Source organism: Passer domesticus, chromosome 12, assembly GCF_036417665.1.
Source record: "Passer domesticus isolate bPasDom1 chromosome 12, bPasDom1.hap1, whole genome shotgun sequence".
In the NCBI taxonomy this organism is placed as follows: Eukaryota; Metazoa; Chordata; class Aves; order Passeriformes; family Passeridae; genus Passer; species Passer domesticus.
The window spans coordinates 16,295,892-16,316,493 of record NC_087485.1 but is presented as its reverse complement, the minus strand read 5'-3'; the positions used below and the strand labels follow the sequence as shown (position 1 = coordinate 16,316,493).

At 40.2% G+C, this 20,602-nt stretch overlaps 2 long non-coding RNA genes across 7 annotated transcripts in view; one reads left to right on the top strand and one right to left on the bottom strand.

Annotated features, from left to right (window-relative positions):
• Positions 1–7,134: 7,134 nt before the first annotated feature.
• On the bottom strand, positions 7,135–14,697 carry LOC135279477 (uncharacterized). The gene is made up of 6 exons (XR_010346712.1): positions 14,559–14,697; positions 13,671–13,783; positions 12,249–12,347; positions 11,934–12,105; positions 9,904–10,045; positions 7,135–7,789 (listed from the first exon to the last, which is right to left on the bottom strand). It is a non-coding gene; the product is annotated as an uncharacterized LOC135279477 (long non-coding RNA).
• LOC135279476 (uncharacterized) overlaps positions 9,146–20,602 on the top strand; it is a 70,754-nt gene continuing 59,297 nt past the window's right edge. For 5 of the 6 annotated variants that reach the window (XR_010346709.1, XR_010346708.1, XR_010346707.1 and 2 more), the window contains exon 1: positions 20,072–20,173. This is a non-coding gene — a long non-coding RNA (uncharacterized LOC135279476). Of the gene's footprint in view, positions 9,241–20,071; positions 20,174–20,602 lie in introns of those variants that run through there. The other variant, XR_010346711.1, reaches the window with a different exon arrangement.

The following is a 20,602-nucleotide window of genomic DNA, read 5'->3' as shown; positions in this document are numbered from 1 at the left end:
TTATGGCTCCAAGTATACTTATCTTTGGCTCCTGATGGATTGTCCTATGTCCTTGTTTACTATGTAAACCACCTCTTCTTTTCTTTTTGCATTTGCTCAGTGATTCAATTTTAACCACAGTTATGCATTATTGTTTGTTATTTGCATTACACTAATGGCTAAATGTCAAGGCTCCATTGCATTACACACAATAAAATATATTAACTATCTTTTTAAATCATTGACATACTGCTGCTATGTCACTGTGCTTACAAGAGTTTGGTTCAATAACAATGAACTGTTTATTTTCTATTTGCAAGTGAAACAATCAAGGAGCAAGAAGAATGAAAAGTGAGTGGAAAGAGATGGTTTTAAGCAGAGATTTAATTGGAGTCAGTGACTGAGTACTTGATATTGCATTTCTTGAAATAGATGAACTTCACTGAATAGCATGAGCAAATGTAAGGATCTTTATGAGGCAAAACTACTGCAGGAGCATAAAAACTGGCATCTGGCCCAAATGTTTGCTGCTCCAGTACCCAGACTCTGACAGTAGCTGCTCTGAAAGTGTGACAGACAGATAACCTGCCCTGCAGAATTCCCACTCTAGTCTCTAGGAGTAGTTGACTTAAACTAGTGAGAGGTAATATCCTTTACAAAACCCATGCTTGGGAGGCGATTCTGGCATGCTGCACAAAGAAGGTGCTTCACAGAAATATTTGGATAGGTTATTTACATCTGTTTGCCTGTATTTATGTGTATCCTGTGCTGTCTGTTTGAAAGCATGGAAGGCAGAAAAACAGAGTATCAGTATTCAAAGCTGGAATTCTTTCATTCTAGATGCAATTCTGGCAATATGCTCCCCATTTAGGGAAGTGTTTCTCTTACTGTTAACTTCAATAACATGAAGGGTTCTATTCAGCTCAGTTTGACCTCTCCTATAGTGAGGACAGTGCCCAAGGACCATCACCAGATGCTTTTTGTGTATGCTTGGAATAGACAGCTGACAGAGTCTGAGCTTAAAAAGGGATCTGGACACCTCTAGATGGATTTTTTTTCCTGCTCTTAAGTCGCAGTAAATAGTCAAAAGGAGATATTTCTAAAGTGCCAACTGACCTCCTTTGCATTATTCTGCTCTACATATCTCTGGATCTTTGGGAATCTAGAGCTCTGGAACAGTGAGAAATAGTAACACAATAGAAAATAGATTCACAGAATAATTTAAGCTGGACCTTTGTGATCATCAAGTGCAATGATTGATCCAGCACCATGTTCACCATCAAACCATGTCCTCAAGGGCCATCTCCACGTGTTTTTTTATCACTTCTAGAGATGGTGACTCCATCACTTCCCCTAGGCAGGTGGGTTGGTACCAAACCCATCTACAGGCTCCCAGCTGGTCTGTACTTGGAACAGTGGTTCCAGCTGATCCACAAGTTTTTAAAGGTCACAAAATCAAGAATCTACTTTCTATTTCAGTGAGGAGGCAACCTAATACCAACATTCTGCAGCATGTGGAGGCTTACTGCACTTTACAAGAGCATTCACTCAGTAGTAAGTTAGAGGAAGACAAATGCTCACTGGTGCCATGTCTTGCAAGGTTGTTCTTCTCCTTCAGGAGTCTATTGCTGAAAAAAAATGTGATTCTACTAATATTGGGGTGTATTTGGAATTAATATATTTACAGACCATTCCATTTTGAATTTAATTCAGAAGTCCTAGTGTTCTGGAAACTGCACTCAGCTCTCCTTTTCAGCAGTGTTGTTTCAGAACTGCGAGTGTTCAGGTGTGTTCCTCACTCAGAGAGACTCTGCTTTAAATCTGTAAATATGCACAGCTGATTGCCAATAACATTAATGGGAGCTGCACCTGTATTCATAGGAGAGAGCAGAAATTGTGCCTTCAGGTTTGCTATTTCTTAACAACAGTAATGATGCTTTGAGGGCAGTATTACTTTAAGAACAGAGCCCATTTAATTTGCTTGGACTTTGAAATCTTCTGGTAGAGAGTAATTGCCTGACACACAGCTCCTAGGAGGTGAATTTAAATGAAATACATTTTCCAAGCTGCAAAGCAAAATTACTAAATGCCTGATTAGAAGATCTGTGTCACTAGTACTGCTTCATTATGAGGAGTCTCTTAAAAATTTCATATCAACACTTGCCTTTCACAATCCACAGCCTGGTGCCTATTAAGGCATGGAACAAACTAAATCTTCTTGTCTGCCATGGAATGGGGCAGAGATCAGTACTGACCTGTGTTTGGTGTAGCAGGAAGCTCCATGGCACAGGACAAATCCATGGCATGGCCTTGGGGAAGCACTGCATGAACCTCCTGCAGGGTTCATGGCTGAGCTGCTTTTATCAGGGCTGTGACAGAATATTCTGGTTGTTGGAGTGGGTTTTTTCCTTCCCCTAAAAAGGCAAGATATAAAAGATTGCAAATTAACAATTTTCAAATAAATGAGATAAAAAAGTGCCCAAACACAAACTGCAAATGAGGAAGGGATTTCTGCACAGGAAAACTGCACTGGTCATCAGGCACATTTCTTAAGAGACATGGAGGATTTATCTTATTTATTCCTTCTCTTCATTTATTCTTCCTATTCTTTCATTTTCATTGCAGTGTACCAAGCAAATGGTTGTGTCCTTGAATGGTTATTCTTGAAGTAAACATCCAAATTTCAAACATATAAAGCCAAGAAAAAGTCTAAGGCTTGATTTATCATCACACTTATGTCTATTTAAGTTAGAGATAATCAAGGATGCCCCAAATTCAGGATTATGAATTAATAATTCTGCTCAACACCCATTTCAGAGGTTAACCACTTAGAATTTGGGTTGAATTCCTCTTCCAATAGAGTTTTCAAGGCTAAAGAGTTGCAGTCAACTAATGAAATTGCAAATGAAGCATTAATTCATTTAACTTTATAAAAATAATATTTTAGCCATCAAATCACCACGATTTTACATCTCTAGTTGTGTTAATTTATGGTAAAGAAAGAGCTGTTTAGGACAGCATGTGCAATTCATATACTTAATTTCTGATAATCTCTAAAGAATCTCAGTTGTGTTCAGTGCTGAAATGAAAGTTGTGTTTCATTTTGACTGAAAACTGGCTAATTAAGATTGCTATGCCTGAATCCACTTCCTAGTTTTCTTCTGAATTTTTTTTCAGTAGGGGAAAAGGGAGCTGTGTTATCAGAATGCAGTAGAGGTTTTTTTTCTGTAGTGTTGCACAGTTTTTTTTATAATGTGACATTATGCAGCAGCCTCATTATATTCAACTCAACAATGTGTTGCTCAGCCATGAGCTTGATGGCTTCATGGAGCATGGGGCGAGTTCAATTCCTCTTTCTAAAGGAGATGCATCTTGCTTCACTGCTTATTTTCTGAACTTTAAAAGATGCAACTTTACAAAATATTCTACAGCTCCTGCTCGGGGGGAATAGAAAGTGGCTCAGTGACAGACTGCAGTGAAGGCCATGATGAGGAGAGCCACGCTGTTCTGGGTTAGAGAACACCTCTCCCTTCTTTAACCTTCCATTGCCTTCATTTCTGGAATGAATATCCCCTAGAACCTCTGATATTTAAATCTCAAAGCAGTGCTGCTCACACTGCACTGGCTTGGCTTTCTCCTCTATTTTGCCTCCCATCACGACTACCTGTCCTTTTGCTGTTAAGTGTCCCCAAATGGGCTCGTCCCCATTAAAGGGTATTATTAGCTGTACTTCAAACCACAAACAAGCTTGTTGCTCCTGCTTGCTTGTAATTGCAGCTCCTTACCCAGAATCTCAGAGGTGCCTCGAGCTCAGCACACACACTGGTGGGATCCTCATGCTGGGAGGGGACAGCTGGAAAAAATGAGGCAAGTTCATATTGCCTGGCTCTGGCAGGTTGAAAATGAGCTGCAGTGACACGGACAGAGGTGACTTGAGAAGAAGGTTGGGCCGAATTTACTGTTATGCCCAAAACACAGAAGTTCCCAAAAAGAATATTTGTGGTTAGAATATACACTTTCACATTCTGAAGTTTTACTGGAGACAGAAATTTCTGTGTGTGTGAATGTTAGAGCTGTTTGCCTGTTCATTTTATAGGCTGGGAAGAAACTCACCAGAAGCAATGGGCCAGGGGACTGCAATGTCTCTGGCTTTCCCTGCCTCAGTCTGCTCACAAGGACATGATCAAGCCACTTAAATCCTCACAGGACCTGCAGTCTGCTGTCTTTCCAAAGGCAGTTTCCATTGTTGAAGGAATGAAAACTCAAAGAGGATATAAAGCAGCTTCATTTAACAGCATTCTAATTCCTAAATTTCCATAGAGAATGACAGCATTTATCAAAACTACTTCAGTGTTGTTTGTCTTCTGTGTTTTTCAAGGCAGGGTAATGCCTTCCTTGCAAAGTGCATAACGACAGATCATTATTTGTATTTAAAACAACAAAATCATTTATTTCCAGCTTGGCAATGCTACAGGTTTTTTTAATGCTGTTCTGCCTTTGATGAGGAAATTGTCAACTGAGGAAGGATTTGGAAGGCAGTCTTTGTGTATTAAAAAGTGGGGGCTTTTTTATGGGCCTCCAGACACCTCTAAGAAACCCTTCAATCAGTAAGTCTATTAAGCCAGTGAGAAAAATCATAAAGTGAGGTTCTACTAAGCGTGGATACAGGTGTCAGAATTTGCCCCTGCAGGAAATCTAGATACTCAGAGAGAAATACTTGAGTTAAACTCTTTATCATATCCTAAGGTTTATCAGCAATTTTTCTGGTATTACAGACATGGCAGAATTCTTCACAGTGATATACTGCTAGGTGCTCCTACAGTTCCCATAACCATTTACTGCGAGACTTGTCAGATAGAAAGCTCTGACCTGTAGGTGCAAGCAGCCCTATTTCCTGTAGCTTTTTTTTGTGTATGATGATTTTTTTCAGCAATCCATAGTCCGTATTTCCTTGGGATGCCTTTCCTGTGTGCCACAACTCAGGAGCAGCAGTGATGGCAGTGCTGGTGCACGATGTGTAAACATTTTGGGACAGGCCTTAAAGCCTGGTGGGCTTTGAGAGAGCTTCAGAAAAGCTGGAAGTGTACACACAGCTCCAGGCTCGGGCAGTTTTAATTAATATTTGTCGTAACCATTGCTATGTCTGTGCATTTCTGAGGCAATTCTGTCTAATGCAGTAAAGCTATCCTATGAAGACACCTGCTTGTTTCTGCTTTCAGGTGTCAGCAGGCACAGGCCTGGTTTTCTCCCTGCTCAGTAGAATTCATTTGCCCAAGCTGTTGCTGTGAATTTGGCACAAAGATTCATAAGAAGAAAGGTCCTTTTTAGGCTTATCTCTTGGATATAGCCTGTCATACACAGACCTGTTATAGACCTGAATCTCTTTAGAATTGTTTCTAAATCACCTGGTTTACACTGCTGCTATTCTGTGTAATCAGCAGGACTTATCCAGTGACTGAGAATTCATCCTTTGCTCACAGAACATTCACAATCAGAAGTTTTGAAATCTTCAGTGTGTTGAAATGCTCCTGAGGGTTTCACAGTAATGAGAGAAATGCTTGCATTTCCTTTTTTTTTAAGTAATCCAAATAACCAAAATTCATGTTTTACAAAAAGTCATTTGTAATTGAATATCAGTATTTTTACGGTGAGTTACTGAACTGATTAGAAATATTTAAGGCTGTTTCATGACAGGGCATCTTCCACTATCTAAAATGTCTGGGTCTAGCTCAGAAATCTGAAATAGTTTTTAAACTGCCTTTAAAATTTTTAAAAATATCAATTATCCCAGAAAATGTGACTCCAAAGGCAAATCTAATTTTAAATCTACTATATGTTCAGTTTGAAGTCTCTCAATAAGTTTCATTAGTGACTATACTCTCAGAAAACATGCCTTGAGACAAGATACTAAACTTGAAGGACCATTGTTCTGTGAAATTCAGCAATACAGTGTTCACTGATATATATCAAGAGAATAATAGAAGATCATGTCATTTGCTTTCTCTCTGTTCTCAACTTGAGGGGAAAAATTAGGTCCATGCTACCACAGATCAGTTACCCAACCCTTAGAGGAGACTTGGTAATTAAATTAGTATCTTAGATGCTATTTTGTTCAATATATTTCTGCTTTTATTCCCCAATCTTTCAATCTGCCATTAAGTATTTAAGGCTATTTTAAGACTCTACTTTGAAAATCTAAGACTATTTCTTTTACAAATTATGTTAAGCACCCAGAGAGAGCACAGGAGCTGTGGAGAGAATGGGACATGTGATTTCTGAGAACGTCAAAGGGACTGAAACCCACTCCTGATACTAATTCTTTTTTCACAGCACATCTCCATTTTATACTTAATCTGCACAATGCCTTCAAGTAACACCTCTCTGATGGAGGGATGCAGTGGGAAAGCTGCAAAGATGACCTGATTATTCACAGAATGCTATGAAATGCTGAGCATCTCCCAAATTTAGCAATTAAGAACTCAGCATTACTGCAGTCCAATATTCATAACCAACACCTACTCTCAGTATTGCCCTCACTGGCACTGACCTGGGAGTGCCAGCACTCCAGGATGTGGGATTTTAACAAAAAAGAGTGTGCATGGTGACTTTGCAGCCCAGCACAGCAAGCTCTGCCTTTGCTGAGAAGCTGGCTGCTCTTCTGAAAATTGACTTTTCTGCATTTGAAGCAAATCCTGACCAAGTGAATGAGGTGATGTCATCTGAAAGTAAAGGCTCTGGCTGTGCTGGAGGGAAGGTTTCTGCTCCCAGCAGTGATTCTGGAGAGCCAAGGGCTCAGCTCCTGCTGCTGCTGGCTGGGCAAGGCATGAGAGGGCTGCATACAATGGGTTAGGAACAAAACCAGAGCTCCTGAGCCACGGGCATCCCAGAGGATGAAATCTCCACTGTTGCACACACACAGGGAAAATCCAGATGTCTCTCTTTGCACAGAGATATCTTCTTCTGTGTACATTTTATCTGAGCTGTGGTGAAGGGCATGAGCAAGCCTCTTACTTTGCACATTATCAGGGATTTAAAGATGGTTTCCTGCTCACAGCTCTCTCCCTGTCTTTACTGTCTTCCACCTTTTTGGACGAAGCTGACACTGAATACACATAAAATGTTTTCATTACCTTTTTATTTGTTGGTTTGTATTATTTTGAAGAGTGGTCCAGCATCCCATGGACATTAGAACTATGAATAAGACAGCATTTTTACCATTAATTAAAATGTTGCACTCTCTCTTAGAACCCCATCATTATTATCCTAACATAGCACGGCATGAAAAAGATTTAGTTAGAAAAAATAAAATTATTCTGGTACTGCTACCTCTTGCCCCTCTAATACATGATTAATTACCCACCTTGTTGCAGGTTGTACAAATATAAGTCCTGTTAAAATCACGTTCTTTTCTCCACCCCTGTCAGTGCCCCATGGAAATCAGACGAGCAGAATGGTGCAATAGATCTCTCTATAGTCCTGTGCGCCTTTAAACTCAGAATTAGTGACTTTGAAAGGGTTGTTAGGGACAGGAGACTTCCTGATCGGATCCAATTCCAGGGTCAGCCCAGCAGTACTTCCAACTACTTTTTTCAATTTTATCTTATTTTTTAATCTAAAAGTTCAGTGAAAATTCAAGCTTCCATGCTTCACAAAGAGCTTTAAACCTTGACAGATTCTCTTTTTGACAACTGTGAAAACCCTATTTCCCTGTCTTGGAGATTCCATGTAACAAATCCATCATCATTTCCTTCTGCCTCTCTGGTACTGGTTGAAGAGAGTCAGGATTTCTTGTTTGCAGCATGTTTCTCACCTGTAAAGTAAATCACAGCTATAGGTATTTTATTTGAGTAACCAGAGCACTTCAATACTTAATTCTAAATGTATACTCTGGCAAATGAAGGAAACTATTACCCTGGAATAGCACACTTCAAACATTAATCATAATTATTAATCACACAAAGTTTTTTGAGGAACTTCAATACAAGTCCAGGCCTATAGCAATTGTCATATTAGCACATATTCAGTGCATACAGCAAAGTAGTTACAAGAAATTATTCTGCAACAAATAAGTGTTTTGCAATCTGATTTAATTTAGTTTCATGGCATCAAGTCATTCTGATTTTTTTTTTAAATTATAATAAAAATGAGTAGTTTTGAGGTTATAGAAATCTCACTCTCTGAATTGCCTGAGAAGGTCTTTGCTGGAAGTTAACTGGCAATTACAGATTCTTAGGATTTCTATAGTTCTTGAATGTGTTTGTTATATACCATTAGTCACCAGGTGAAGCCCGTCAGTAATGGCAATACCCTTCAGCAATAGCTGGGGAGAATTTAACACTGATTGATGGCAGGTCACCTGGAATTGGTTGGCAGAATTTCCAATTTTCTGTTGGGAAATTGCTTATTTCTTGAAGTCTATTCCCATTTTTACAAGTGGACAGCCAGCTGAGATTATACATTATTATGTGTCTAACTATAAAATTGTGATGGATGGTGTCACACATTTGAAGAGAGAGTTAAACATTTCATTTAGGGCTGGTTTTAAGAAAAAGGCCAGGTAACTTTAAAATATAAACTGCAACCTACCTCTGGCTTTTATTTGTTCATCTAGAATCAGAACAGGAGGGTTGCACTTTAACTAGTTTTAAACAAAGAGTTACTTGCTTTGTTATCATTCTTATTAAGTATTCAAAGGGTTATGATATCTTTGTTGTAAACAGATTTTCAGCTTCTAGGGCTTGTCCAGGGACTGACTGATGGAGCAGATTAATGTTTGATTTCTACTTTTGGGACCTCGGTTAAAATTCTGGCAAAACTGCATTGACAGAAAATCAAAGGCCATTCAGCAAAGCCTTCCTACAGCTCCTCTTCTAAATCATGAGGGAGGGCAGCCAAAAACAGCCGGGCATTTCCTGTTTCCAAGGGGATTCGTGATAAAAGCCAGCACAGACTTAGCATACAATGTGTGTTATCTCTTTGAAACCTGGTTGAATTGTTTGGGAACAAAGAACCCACGCCCTGCACCATTGAAAGAGTGACCCGAGGAATAAAAGCTGTAACTCACACAGGATATATATTTATGACAGTCTCAAAATAGAAACAAAAGGAAAGGGCTGTGTGCTGAAGATTTAAAGCCAAATTTTTGTAAGATTGGCATCACTAAAATGAGACTGCCTGTGTGAGAGCTCAGAGCTCTTTCTTACGTGCCCAGGTCCCCAGACAGTGACAGCAAAAGCAAAGAGCCTTCACTTGAGATTTAAGGTAAGAAAGGTCTTGACTTGTCAGCTCTTCAGAGTGAGCCTTTGAGGGTAGCAGCAGAGCTAGACGTCTCACTACCTTGTTTACCTTCACTTGCTGAGATTGCAGAATATTCACAGAATACTCTTGAGTTGGAAGGGACCCACAAGGATTATGGAATCAGATTCCTTGTACCTCCTTTTTGACTTATTTAAACTTGATTTCTTTCCTATACTGTGAAATAGCTTAAGTGAGATGGGATCCCTCCCCTGTTTTCCAGCAGCCTTGGCTTTGTCACTAGGGGTTTCTGGAAGGTACCAGAGGCAGGATTGCAGCCACTCTGACAGGAGCTCTCTCACTTCTTGCAGTGTGTTAATTACTGGGCTGAGTTCGAACCACCTCTCCTTCGACTCTATTTGACAAATAAATGATTATTGCAAGTTAACTCTGTACCATTCCATCCCCTGCTGGTTTATGGGCTGCATATTCTCAATCTGCCACCAGGTTCCAGTGCCTCAGAGGGTTTGGGGTCACTGTCCTGTCCCTGAGAGGAACAGTCCCTGATGGCTTTAGGTAGCTACAGGCAATGCTGCTTCTTGCTCCTATAGCAAAAAAAAAAAAAAAAAAAAAAAAAAAAAAAAAAAAAAAAAAAGCTTTAAATTTCCCTTTGGGTATTTAACACCTTACCTCCTCCAAGGTCACAGACTCACATCTCAGTCCAGCCCTTTAATTAGGGGGCTGCCAGGGGGGCAGCAATGGCCACCCAAGGTGGCCCAATGGCCACACGAGGCTTCCCCTTTGTGAACTTGAGTGCTGTTAAAATTTGGCCCTACAAGAAATCAGAGATAAAGGAAGTTTTTCAGAAGCTAGTTCAAGCGTGCAAGAAAATCCCTGTAGAAGATAGGAACTGGCAGCACTACTTCAGAGGCTTTCATATTCCAAAATTTAATTAGATCTGCTCACCTAGAACTGTTGGAAATATGTTTACTGCTTTTAGATCTTTCTGTCTTATGAATTCCTATTATGAAGAAGCTATTAAATATCACACAGTGTCAGATTCAGAAGTCTATCCTACTAGGAGCAGCCAAATGTATTATTTACTGTTTGTCTCAAATTATACTTATTTTATTTATTGCACAAACAAATAGCGTGGGTTTATTTTTCCTTGAACAGAAAATGCATTTAGGATCTGTCTTTATTTTCAGTGTACTCATTTTCACTATATATTATCTCATTTTCTTATATTGAAAATTAACTGATCCAGAATAGTTTTGTATGCTTAAGCTAGAAACTAAACATCCTAATTATTATTTTTAATCCCCAGAAAATATGAAAACTAAACACGTTGCTGCAACACTTGGAATCATAGAAGCATTGCTTTATTTTCTCAGACCTAAAAGCCAATACTTGCATAACTATTTGATGCTTTTTATCAGAAGCATTGATGCACATCAGTGAGAACTTTCTACCACCTTGAAAATGACTTTTAGAATATTTCATTAGCAGACTGTCTTTCAGAACTCAAGTTGACATTCATGTTTCTTCACACCAGTCTTTCATCCACAAAACTCTTTGTTCTGCTGAACAGTTTCGAGACAATATGGGCAATCAAAAAAGCAAAGGCTTATGACCTATCTGCATCTTCCATTCCAACATTTGATCAGTCTTATTCAAATCTCATCTTTTAATACTCCTTTGAGAACTTTCTGAGGATTTTATTTCCTTTCTTTCATTATGATTATATTATTTCAAAAACTTCAAACTTAATGAAATGGTAGCTCTCTATAAAGAGAGAGGCAGACGCCATCGGTGGCTACACATTTATCCATTTTCATCTCTTTCAACAGCCTACGTGGAAAGAATCTGAAACCCAAAATTGTGGGGAATGTCTTTTATATGTACATTTTGCATTCTGGAACATATATGGCTATCTTGCAGTTCTGCATTTTTCTGAAAAATAAAGCACTGGAGCAAGTGGCTTAGGAGTTGTAGGGAAATAGAAACCTGCATGAGACCCATGAAATCCAACAATTTGTGCATTTACAAAGACAAAGGTATTTAATACCAATCAATTGCTTTTCCTTAAATAAAATGGCATTTCTTCAGACTTCATCACTTCCTGCTCTGCCAGCTGCCTGCATGTCTTTGTGTGGCCAAGGGTGAAGTTGTGCCTTCCAAGGGGATTCCTGGATGCACAGATGTGGGAAATGGACTTGTAGAAAATTCTTAGAGTTTGATAGAAGATTTACATAGTGTGTATTTGTATGTAAACTTTGAGATAAGAAATGTTGACTTAGAAATGCTATGGAATAGGATAGACATTGTTGAGAGAGAAATTGAATTAGAAATGTTTTAAAGGATGATTTTGTAAATAAGACTAGATATTTTGGAGAAATAGAATTATGAAAGATGTATAGTAGTAGGATTTATGAGGGGTAATTTTAGATGATTGGTTTTAAGGTATTTATAACATAGTGTGGTAAAAACTGATAGGCTAAGAAATGTTTATAGTGTGTTGTAATTGGGAAATAGTTGGCTTCTAATTGTGATGGCCTGAATGATAACATCTATATTGTCTCACCCTTCTCATGAGACTGAAAATAGAATAAAAATTTTTAAAATAACTCTCAGTTGCCCCATCTCTGGGTCAGAAAAAGGCATAATCCAACACACAGACACTTTGTGCCCGCACAAATAGAAGCTTCACTCACACTCACCTCAAAAAAAAGCAAAATGTATGGCTGGTTTAGGAGCCCGAAGCTGAAAAACAGACAAACACAGACACAGTGGAGTTAAGGCTGCTTTGGGGCTCTTGGTTTCCCTCCCTCTGTGCAGGTCATCCTGGTTCTGCAGCAATAACAGCTGAGCACCCTTCTTTCCACCACTGCTCTAAAAAACGAAATCATTAGAGTGTTGATATTAAATTTTGCATAAGAAAGTTACTTCTCTGGAGTCTAGAAGTGCTTTGGCTCCTGCTCCAAGAAGCAGTGCTTTATTTGTGTCTGTCATACGTAGCTGAGCTGGGTTCTCACCTGGTGAAAATTTATGTCACAGGCAGTGAACTCTTTACCGTCACATATTCACACAAGCTTTCTCAGCAACTTCCTTTTTTTTGTCCCTTAGATTTTATCCTAAAATGGAGACAAAAAATTTATGTTCAGTGTCAAACAGAAAAGTTTTATGTGCCACAGTAGTTCAGTTGCTGATGAGTGGAATCTTCTTTGTCAATAGTTGCATTTCACTACCAGGTAAAATCTTTTCTGTTAGCAAGCAGATAAAATCTGTTTTGGCAGTATCTGTGATCCTCTGCAGGTAAAATCTTCTCTATCAGCAACTATACTTTCCACTCAAATTTAATTTTCTCTATCAGAAGTTGCCTCTCTGGGGCAAAACTTCAGAAGTTATTTCACAAAGCTCTTGCTCCTATTGACACAAGCTATTGTAAACTTTAAAACATTTATTAAAAGCTATAAAACTAATTCTCCAAAATATTGTTAAATTAAACATTTAAGCTTCTGCCTATATTTTTCTTGGTGTCAAACTTCCAAAGCCAGGAAACTTAAGGGAGACTTTATTCCTTGCCTCCCCATTCCCCTTGCCCCAAACACACATTTTATCTTTGCTGCAACTGCATTTATCACAGATGCTACTGGATATACCTGTTTTTGTCTTTGTAAGCATTGCCTAAAGAAGATTTCTGTCCATAATTTTGGTCATAGTTTTGGACTCAAAAACTAGGGTCGTAATAGGCTTAAATGCAGATGAAAGAGCCCCTAGAACTGTAGCAGCTAATGGACTGACAAGTACTTGCACAGTGTCTTCGGTATATTAAACAGGCTAAACAAATTAAATGAATTACCACATCACTGACTCCCATGCTACTTGTGAGCTAATAAATGCCATTTAAAGCAGTGTGTACCCATCAATATGCAATCTGAACAGGCATTGTTCCCTGTGATCCATAGGGCATTGCTGGGACAGCCAGCTTTGCTGTGCTGGGGAACAGGAGGAACACTTCTCCAGATGCTCCAATTCCAGCTGGTCCTAGCAATGCCAGCTCATGATCCTGACAGCCTCTCCACTCATTTCACCTGCAAGGTGTCCAGCTGCTGGTGGTGGAATTTGTCAGGCTGCAGTCTGCTGTGCATTTGGAGTGGTGTCAGGGGCCAGGGAGGCCCTGGAAATTCCCATTCCAGAAGAGGAAATGCTCTCCTGCAGAGGTAAGGACCCTATGGGCAGCCATCACCACAGAGTTAACAATAACAACTGCAGCCTGAGCTCTTCAGAACTGAACCCTCTGAGTGATGTATGGCCCACAGTGTGCAATGTGCAATGCTCAGGGTTCAAGCTCCTCTAATTAATTTAACCTCCCGTGGCCAGGGGCCATGGGGCAGTGCCCGCTCTTGAGGCTGCCAGCTCTTTAATAAACAAGCAAACAAAAAGAATCTACAAACCAAAAAGAAGCAGAAAATTACTTTTCCGCTGAGTTACTTGGGTTAAAGTAATTTCTCACTGCTTGGATCCTCAAGGACGTCCTGAAGAAAATATATTTGGAAGCCAGTCCTCACTGTAAAAGATTATATAGGTCAGTTGTTTTTCCTCCAAATCTCTTTTATATGGATATGATTCCTTTCATTTGTGGACTGAAGAGAAGCTGCAGAAATCCCTTCTTTCTTGAGTAAATGAAAAAAAAACACCTATAAATATTCTCTTCTAAGTCCTTCTAAGAAACTTGTGGTGCAGTTGTTACTTTTACACTTTTGAACTCTGAAAAAATGGTGTTCTATTTTTTTTGTGCAACTTCATAAAAATACTGCTCCTATTTCTTGCATTAGCAAACCTTTCCCTATTTGCAAACAGCATTTAGGGGTTCCTGGTGGCCAGTTTAGCCTGGGAACTGTGGGATTTACAGTGGTCTGTTCTGTCACTGGTTCAGAAATCCAGCCATGCAGTCACACATTACCATCTCATATCTTATCATATATGTCATAATCAATATAATTTTCTTTATTTGGTAATAAGCTCAGCCCTTATTACCTCATCTAGACTGTTAGAAATTTGTTAGACCTTGCTGTTATCCTGCAGAAAATTCCAGCAGGAGGAAGTGGGTAATGCTATCCCAGGAGCAAGAGTAAACAGGCTTAGCCAGAAGAACAAAGCTTTCCTGAAGTACTCAGTGCCAGTACAGACTCTCTAAACTACTCAGAGATTTCCTCATGCTAAAAAACTGAGTTTCACCAAAGAACCCACTTTGTTTATAGGAGAATGGGAAAGGGAAAGGGAAAGGGAAAGGGAAAGGGAAAGGGAAAGGGAAAGGGAAAGGAAGGATTTCCAGCAGTTACCTCCTGTCTGTAACTTGGACGTGGAAGATGAACAGTTCAGGTCTGCAAACAAAATGAGCTGGAGAGGCTCTGCCCCCCACCCAAAAGCTAAAACTGAACCTGTTGTGATCAGAACCTGCAAAAGTGAACAAGAACTGGCAGCACTGGAGGGAACTGAACAGCTGCTGCTCCCTGCAAACCTCACAATGCAAAATCACTGGTTACACAAAACAGAACAGCAATGTGAAATATTGATAAAGACATTAGGGAATAACAATGGAATACTTGAAAAACTAAATGAGTCTGTTGTCCCAAGTGTATTATCATTTAACAAGCTTATTAAATATCACTATTTTAACAATTAATAGAAACCTGTCTAGCTGTAGGCCATTTTGATAGCTGTTAATTAAGTATCTACAAATTCCTTTACAAAGTCCATGTGCTACTAAGAATGAGATTAGGCATTTCTTGCTTATGTAATTTTGAGCTAATTATAAGACTATTAGATTTATCTTCTAAATACTCAGTAAGTTCTCTTTTAACAATCATCTTATATTTAATTAAAAAGCAGTATCTAGCTTGCTAAATTTGAATTAAATGCTTGCTGGAGACACAAAATTGAAGTGTTAGTAATATTTTACCAGTGAATAAAGGACTATACAGATATTTTCACAATACAGAATTGTTATCCAGAAAGCAAATAAACAGACAGGGATTTTCAAAGGCAATGACTTCCATGGGGTCTTTGGAACATTCTTGAAATAGAAAAGGATCCTGACTTCTAGTGTGCTATTTCTTAAACAAAACCAAATTGTTAAAAATCATGCAAGGAAGGCATGTGAAAAATTAATAGAAATAACTATTTTGTTTTATAAAGGTGAGTAATAGAAGAACTCCCACAACTGAAGTTAATACTTGTTTATGAACAGTCAGAAAATTTGTATTCTTTGGCCAATAAAAATGAAAAAAAGCCTCATTAAATTTTGTGTGCCTCAGAGAATATTGACAGTATTAGTATTATATGTGATGACATTTTAAAAAATATTTAGGGATCTAAAGATTAGTGGTTTCAAAGTGTCTTATTCACAGTTAAATTATTTATTCTAAAGACAGAAAAAATTATTTCCAAATAATTCAAATCTTGGATTTGCATGACACTTTATTTCTTTCATGGCGCTATAGAGCAGTGTCCATATTAAAATATTTTTCCTGCCTCTTTTCCTTCACCAATCTGAATTTTAAAATCCATGTTAAGGGTTTGTTATTGGTTTTTTTCAAAAGAAAATGATGGTCTTGTACTCCCTGCTGTAAAAATGACACTTAAAAAGTACTGTGGAGAGAAATTACATTTTGCCCTTTGATTTCTCAAGAACCAGTGGTGGTAGGGACACTTACATTTTCTAAGAACGAGTTTTAATGTTTCAGTGCTACTCACAAGAAAATTCCCTGTCCATATATATTCATGACAAGTTCTTTGTGCACAGTCAGTGTCAGGGAAAGTCACAGCCTTTTTGAATATTAAGAGAAAGGCTGAAGTGGGAGAACAGAGCAGTACAGAACTATGATTTTTGAGTCACAGAAACGTAGGTGCTGAGTGGTGTCAAAAAATGGAAAGTGAGGGCTAGAAATAACTCAGGAAGTCAGTCTGTTTCTTTGTTATCCTTGATAAATGCCTGCCCATCCCGTTTCACGCACCCCCAAAGGTGGAAGCACAAAGGTGTTTATTTCTTCATCGTTCTGCTCTCCTCACAGCACGGCGGCTTTCCTCGGGCCCAGCCTGAGCCCTGCCGTGCAGGCAGAGCCCTCTGCTCCTTGTGTCCTCACAGGTGGGCTTGCCCAGGCTCTCGGCTGCTTCCATACGTGAAGCTGTCACTCTGTCCTGCCTCACCCTTCTGACTCAAGAGTTCGCCCCATGTCTTCTCACACAGATCCCCAAACAGGGTAATAATTGGCACAGACTCCATGTACTTCCAGAACACTGATTAATTAATCTTTATTAAGAAACCCATTGCTCTTTTTTATACCCTAGTTGGCTACAGGTGGAATTGATTGGTCCTTTAGTTAAAGCACCATCACCATTGGCTAATTAAGAAACCCCCTTTGGTAAACAAATCTCCATAGCACATTCCACATGTTCACAATACCAGGTGCAGCAAGTTGAAATAAGAATTGTTTCTCATTCTTTTCTCTGAGCTTCTCACGAACTTCTCACAGGGATCATTCTGGGGAAGTGGTCTGTTTCTCTCAGTGGCCAGAGAGCTGCTGCCACACTTCCATTTCCCTGCAAATTCTGTATTTCCAGGCATCCCCAGCCCTGCTGCCATGCAGTGCCCAGAGCAGCGCTCCTGTTCCCGCTGCAGCCAGCACTGCTGGACAGCCCAGGGACCACTGCCCGTGCCTTGCAGCCCCTCCCCACCCTCCTGCTGCACCCTTTGCCCAGCAGCAGGCTGTGGCTGACCCTCTGCAGATCCTGAGCCAGTCAACACACCTGGGTTTTCTCAGGGCTTTCTCTCTGCTGGCAGGTTCCTGCCTTACTCTTCCTCCTGCTTGTGTGCAGGGCTTTGTTCTCACCTCCCAAAAACTGCACCTCGTTTGGAGCATTTCTCCAGTTTGGTAATGCCATTTGTATTGCTGCAGCAAATTAGCAGTCCCGCCCACCCCAGTTTTCAGTGCAAATTTAATGTCTCCTCCATTAACTAAGCCATTAATTTGAAATTATTTAATGCTAGTGGATACAAAGCAGATCGCTATGGAGACTCACCTGAAATATCCTTTCAGTAAGGCCATGAAATATTCATAACTAATCTCAAGCTAAAGTTTGCATTCTGTTTTCCCTCCCCTTGTAATTCTTTCATCTGTAAGATGCTTCTACAGGTTTAGAAAATGTTGTGTGAAGCAATGTCAGCAGCTGCAAGGGAACCAGTATGAACATGTTGTCTTTTTTATAGTTTTGGTATATTGGCTCTTTCAATTTCTTTTTACTTTTGAATATTATTCCTCTGAGGTAGAAAAGAAACTGGCACTGTTTGCTTTCCAAGTGCTTCCTCAGGACCTCCTGGAACAGCCAGGACCAACACAAGGATTCTCACCCCTGGTCACAGGACAGCCCTGCCTCAGTCCTACCTGCTTTTCTTCCACCTGGGCAGACATGCAAACGTGAATTGCTTTACCCATCAGACTTTGACAATGTCAATAAACACATCATTAGGTGAATAAATTTGGAAGCCCTGGCTGATGTGCAGATTCAGAGCTGAGTGTTCCAAAGTGCAGGCACACAGTGAGAGCTCAGTGTGACTCGGCAAGCAGCAGGCTCAGCAGTGCCTGGCACAGACCTGTGCCCACCAGGAATATCCATAAAGCTCCCTGTTATTCTGCCTTTGTTCCAGCCTTGCAGCTGAGTGCAGGAGCTGCTCTAAGGGTGTATCATTAAAGACAAGCATTATCTCAATTACAAGGTGAAGATAACAAAAGGTTCTTTATATTTTCTTTATTTCTGCCTAGCTCTGTGTGTGTTTTCCATCTTTCAACTGTGCTCTTTTCATCTGATTTATATGCTCACATTAAATGTTATCACAAATCATGAATTGTTCTCACTTAATGTTTATTACTGCAGATAACTATTATCTCTCACAGTCCTGTTGGCTTTATTTTTATCTTTGTGCATTTCAGTGCCTCCTTTAATTATTTCATTTTAAGGTGCTTTACTCCTACCTCTCTAAGTTAAAAATGTATGCAGACTGCAAATACCCCTAACAAATCTAGTGCAGAACTCGGAGTTAAACTTCTAATTTTGAAGCTTTTGACTCCCACTGGGAAATCCTGAATTCCTGAGTGTAGCTCCCTGGTGTCTCTCAGTGGAGTGTGATCTGTCTGACCAAAGCAGGGCAAACTTCCAAAGGCAGTGTGCAGGTGCTGAAATCACACCAAAGATCTGGGGGTGAGCAAAGGACTCACCAGAGCCTTGGGACTGTGGGCATGGAAGCAGAAAACACCTTTGGAACTCAGGTGCCTCTCTCTTCTCCCTGGGAGGATCAGCCCCTGCCTGTGTCACCCCTGAGTCACTCTGTCAGCTTTGGGGAAAGCTGGTGTTGACCCACCACAGCACTGTGGAAATAAGGAGCAGTTTGATCCAAACCTGGCATCAAGTCTGTGGTTTTATCTGTCTTTAGCTCCTTGTGTAGGATTGGCTTTTAGCATCTCTCTTCCTCCTTTTGGTGTGGTACCCTCCAGCTCTCAGGAGCTCTAGGGACACCACGTATCATCATTCATGTGCACCTCAACATCAGAATATTCTCTGGCCTTCTGTGGGCCTGTCCTGGCCCTTCACAATTATTTGTTCTGCCTGAGGTAAGGTTTTTAGCACAACTCTTTAATAGCAGATATGAATTGTAATACTGGTCCAGCTTTGCTTTTGAAGGGGTCATTATGGATTATGGTGATAATATGATGAATTTCAATTTTCATTTATCAGAAGATTGCAGGAAGTCACTGCAGGGAAATCCAGTTCTTCCATCAAACTACTGGAACACTGCATTGCTTTGCCAGTGACTATCATTACAATCATGTCTGCCACTTCATCTACTTTTAAGAATTCTGATTTGTCTATAATAATGAGATATTTTGCAGGTGCTTAGTTCTGAGGAAAAAAAAATGTTCCTAGTAAGGTCTGGGTCCTTGGGTTACAAAAGTATTTTGTTTCTTTCAGTCTTTTCTTTGCAATTTTTTCATAAGTACCACATCCATCAGCCAGACCTCACACACTATTTATCTTGGTCCGAAGTGTTTGGCCTTCTGAATACAACACAGATCCCTGTGTTCCTGAGAGCAGCCATGTACTTGGCTACGTGAAAGCAGGATTGTGATTTTTCTGCCCGTTTATTTGAAGCAATTGATATGGTCCCAATAATCCCACTGATTCTGCTGCTGTCTGGTGGAGCTGCTCTTGCAGTGCTTGGCAGTCTGAGCAGGAAGATGGATCACAGTACACACAAATCTTTGTCTGTAGTGGATTCCTGGATTCTTCCCAAGCCCTGTCTCTGTACAATTGACTTGGACAATGTTTCCAGAGATTTGTCTGTTTGTTGATCTCACAGTGCTGTTCTGCTCAGGATAAGCAGGCAGCCAAATAGAAATTGAATCCTTCCTGGAAATGCATATTTCTAAACCTAAATTCATGAGATTTCAACAGATTAAACTGGAGACTTTGGAATCCTTATGTGTGGTTATGGTGGTGTCTGAGGGTGTCAGGACAAGTGAAGAGATGAGAATCTTGACTCCATGTTTCAAAGGCTGATTTATTATATTATGATATTAAAATGCTATATTAAAACTACAGTGAAAGAATAGAGAGAAAGGATCCATCAGAACGCTAGAAAGAACAGGACAGGAATGAATAACAAAAGCTCATGACTCAGAGAGTCTGAGCCTGCTGACTGTGACTGGCCATTAATTAGAAACAACCAACATGCCCCAATCACAGATGCACCTGTTGCATTCCACAGCAGCAGATAGTTAATTGTTTACATTTCTTTCCTGAGGCTCCTCAGCTCCTCAGGAGAAAATCCTGGCAAAAGGATTTTTCAGGAAATATCATGGCTACCTGTGGTCACAAAAGCATTCTCCCAGTGCTGTTACCAGTGAGTGCCAGCAGGACAGGCAGGACAGGGTGGCACTGCCACAGCGAGCCCCACAGAGCCTGGGCAGGGCACAGGGACAGCCCAGACACCACACAAGCCTACAGAGGTCAGGGTAGCTCACCCTGGGCTCAGGCTCAGGGAGCCATGGCTGTAGAGAGCCCGTGCATGGCCAGGGAGGACAGACTGAGCTCCCACCTGAAGCCAGACTGGCTGCTTTGCTCCTCCTGGCCACACAGTGCATCCTTTCAGCTGGCCTTGAGCCCAGGCACCCAAGCCCCCAGGGAAGGAAAGTGGAGGAGCGTGCTCAAGGCACTAAAAATTACATCATGCTCTGCCCCAAAGATTCTCTAATGTTCTTATGTTCTTAGGTGTTCTTAGCAGAGTGAAGTGTTCATGTGGAAATCTGTGGGAAATACTGATTAATTACAA